The sequence below is a fragment of the Mirounga leonina genome, unplaced genomic scaffold, assembly GCF_011800145.1.
Source record: "Mirounga leonina isolate KUSES-001 unplaced genomic scaffold, KU_Mleo_1.0 Mir_115, whole genome shotgun sequence".
NCBI lineage: Eukaryota > Metazoa > Chordata > Mammalia > Carnivora > Phocidae > Mirounga > Mirounga leonina.
In genome coordinates, this window is record NW_023270268.1 from 61,812,884 (window position 1) to 61,816,969 (window position 4,086).

Consider the following 4,086-nt stretch of genomic DNA (forward strand, 5'->3'; position numbering starts at 1 on the left):
GATTACTGAGAAGAAAAAGACTGTCAAGCCTGTGTGAAATCAGAATTTCCCTACATGAGTTTTTATTTCCCCCCTTCCTTTGTTTTTATTACTGGTAATGTTTAATGTAAAAATAAGAATGACGTAAGCCAGGATCTGGGAACCAACAGATGGTGGCAGATACAAATCTAAAGCAAACTTGGTTTTTAACTTTGCCCTATTCTATTGTGTGAGATACAGGTCATTTAAAACCACTCAAATGTGCCAATACATTTGATATTTCAGCAGTCAATTACAGTTACCTTCTAAGGGACGACAGTAAAGGAGGATTTTAGCATGTCTCTCAACTATCTGGCCCTTTGCAAAACTGTCGCCCAGAAGAGTCTGCCTTCGGTGAGCCCAGCCTCCTCTCTTCACGTATTGCTGCTTTTTCTCCTGGCATCTTCCCTTTTCCACTCCAGCCCTCCTCTGCCACCCCACAAAAAACACACTGGCAGTAAAACGTTCACTCACTCCATAAGCAGAGCCTACTCTGGGTTGGATACTGTTCCAGATGGGAGATTCGACAAGGAGCAAGACACAGCTCCTGTCTTTGATGGAGGCTTAACCTGTAAGCCAGAGAACACCCCAGGGTAAGGGCCGCCAGGGAGGAGGGACCCAGATAGTCAGGGAAGGCTCCAATGGACTATGCCTGCCTTGGAGAACAAATTTGGAGCCTGATTTTTAGCCTGGGGAGTTAGCTAAAAAAAGAGGAGAGGGAAGAGTGTCCCAGGTAGAAAAAACAAGCTCAGAAGTCTCCAGGAATGAAGGCTGGAAAAAGCCTAGGGTTGGCTCCAGCAGTGAATTCTGGTTTACCTGGCGCAAAAGATGTAGGGGATGGAGGTAAGGAATGGGTCTGCTGTGATTTGAGGCTAAAGATTCATAAGGGTCAATCTATTGTCCCTCCTGGGATTTGCTTACATTTTAAGGGAGGGTTGAATACTTAAACTGGGGATAAAACATCAATGGAATTTTAGATTTTTTTTTTTGGCATTTAAACAAAATTAAAATCCAATTAATTAACATGTAGTGTATTATTAGTTTCAGAGGTAGAGTTCAATGATTCATCAGTCTTCTACAACACCCAGTGCTCATTACATCCCGTGCCCTCTTAATGTCCATCACCCAGTTACTCCATCCCCTACTCCCTCTTGGAATTTTAGCTTTTGTTAATAAAATTTAGATCCTGTCCTTGGGACAGAGTCTAATAGGTATTCTTGAAATTACATTGTTCATGGCTTCTTCCCTATTAAATAGGTCTTTCTGTAATACTATATTCTAGAATGACTCAAGAACCTTTGCATAGGGGCTCCTAAAAATGACCTTGGAGAGCCCACCTCCATGCCAGGGAGGTGGAATATTCAAAATACCTGGAGTACTGTTTTAGAAGTCACAATTGGGCATCTTTTTCTTTTTGCATTTTCTTTTCAAATTAGAGCAGGGTGTGGCCCAGGTTTACCCAGGAACAGACAGCAATGGAACCAGACAGTAGCCTCCTGCTACAGCCCCACAGCTGACCAAGGTCAGTGGGTTAGGTGGGAAAGAAAAAAAGACCACTGGCAATGAACCTAGCCACAACCAGCAGCACTGGCTGTCCCATCCTGATTCCACTCTCACCTCAGGGGTCTTTGTCCTTTGGCTGGTCCTCTGCCCTCCCCCACAACAAAGATTTACCTCCATGGTCATTGTCATGCAACTGCACCTTTTAGAGATGAACACAGAGCCATTCTCTGGAGTGTCATCCCACGAAATGGTTTCACTTTTCCCCCCACTAACTGCACTGACTTCAATTTCCAAGTCTTAAGAAAACACTGCCGGATAGTGCTCCAGGATGTGGTAATTTAGCCAAGTGAAACCCCACCCAGCTTGGGAGGCCCCTCCAGGTCCTCTGCAGAGGAGAGCCCTTGCAGGCAGAATGGGAAGGGCCAGAGGGGGCGGGGGAGGCAAGACACAACCCAGGATGCAGGACTCAGGACTCAGGGGACAGAAGAGCAAACAGAAGTTCGGTGGGGGAAGGCAGAAAGAAGAGAAAGGCAAGGGTAAGAAACAACAGACAGGAAGCCAGGGAGATAGAAAAGGACCAAATATAAGGAAGGCAGACGTGTCAATGTCAAGCAGAAAGCATTTGCACGTTGCTTAACTTACAGTGGGTGAGTAGTAGGTTACCATGCTCACTCTAAAAACATCTTTTTTTTTTTTTTCCAATATGTGTTCAGGAAATTTCTCTCTCTATACAAACTTGAACAAGTACTCCAGCTTCCTGTACCAATTCAGGCTTACACAGACCTTCCATTTTCCCCTTGTCCCTGCGCTGGGTTTTACTGTGTGAAGGCAAAGCCTGGAAACAGAATTGGGAAATTTGCAGATCACAACATAACAACCAGACTACAGCAGCTAAAAACTGGGCTTTGTCTCTTCTCCTAGGATCAGACACATTCATTTAAGAGCCCTTTGGGAAAACTAAGGGCTGGTACTCCAAGTCAACTTAACAACATTAATTGAGCGGTTATTTTTTTATATTTACTATATTATCGCTAGATAAGGTTATTTGCCATGAAACCCCAAGGATAATACATATTTGGCATGTTGTTTCTCTTGCATCTAAGCTGTTTTTATTTATTTTTGCAAAAGTGAGAAATGCCTTTTCTTTCTTTTCCATCCTCAGGTTTGGGCTTAACACTTATTTAACATTTCTGATCCAGTGTTTCAGAGTGAATCATATTTCCACTGTTGCTTGTTAAAGGGAATTGCATTTTTCTTTCTCCACAAAATGTGCTTCATTAAAGGGGAAGTCCTGACACATGTTACAGCATGAATGAACCTTGAAGACATTATACTAAGTGAAATAAGCCAGTCGCAAAAAGACAAATGCAGTATGATTCCACTTACTTGAGGGATCTAACCTAGTCAAATTCATAGAAACAGAAAATAGAATGGTGGTTACCAGAGGTAGAGGGGAGGGGAAAATGGGGAGTTGTTTAATGGGTACAGAGTTTCAGTTTTACGAGATGACAAAGTTCTGGAGATGGGTTGCACAACAATGTGAATATATTTAAAACTACTGAACTGTACCCTTAAAAATGGTTAAGATGGGGGGCACCTGGCTGACTCAGTGAGTGGAGCATGCAACTCTTGGGGTTGTGGGTTCAAGCCCCATGTTGGGTGTAGAGATTGCTTTAAAATAAAATCTTTAAAAAAAAATGTGAAGATGGTAAATTTTATGGTGGTTTTTTTAACACAATTACACATTTTAGATATATGACTCAGAGGACTAGAACACTAAATGCAAGAAGTTTTAGAAGTACCTTAATTTCTGATTTTACTTTTCTTACGTGTGTACAAGTATGATATGATTTTTTAAAATATATTTTATTGAGTACAAAGTAAAAATCCTAGGTAATTGTTTAAAAAAGTATTATGGTGTCTTGAGTTATATATCTGATGGACTTAGTTCAGCCCTATTCAGAACTCTTCTCTAGAAAACACACTATTTGTAGATATATTTCTAGCATTATTGTTAATATTACTATTCTCAGTTTAAGCAGAAAAAGAATTTATTAAGAGGGTGGCAGAGGTAAACATGTATTTGCCTGCATCCTTTTGAACCCCACTTAAATAATAATTAAGGGGTTAAAAAAAACCCACTTCATAAATCTCTAAGGATAAAGAGAACTGGATAGATGCCAGCAAAGTTTTGGAATCTAGAGAGCATAAGAAGAATTGAACTGACTTTATAGTTAAGTGTGTGCAAGAGTTGGGGAACAAATTTTTAAAAATTCAGTATCCCGAAAGACTGGTAAATGAACCAATAATTGTACCAGGTAACTCTGAAGGAAGAGGTGAGTATGGGTGGACTGAAAACAGAGTGATTAGTTAAAAATTTGTAAGACCTTTTTTTGGTTTTTATTTTTTTAAGATTTTATTTTTAAGTAATCTCTACACCCAACATGGGGCCCAAACCCACAAACCCAAAATCAAGAGTTACACGCTCTGCCAACTGAGCAGCCAGGTGCCCCAATCTGTGAGAGGTTAAACAATTAAATTTTATTTCTCACACCAGGGCAGACA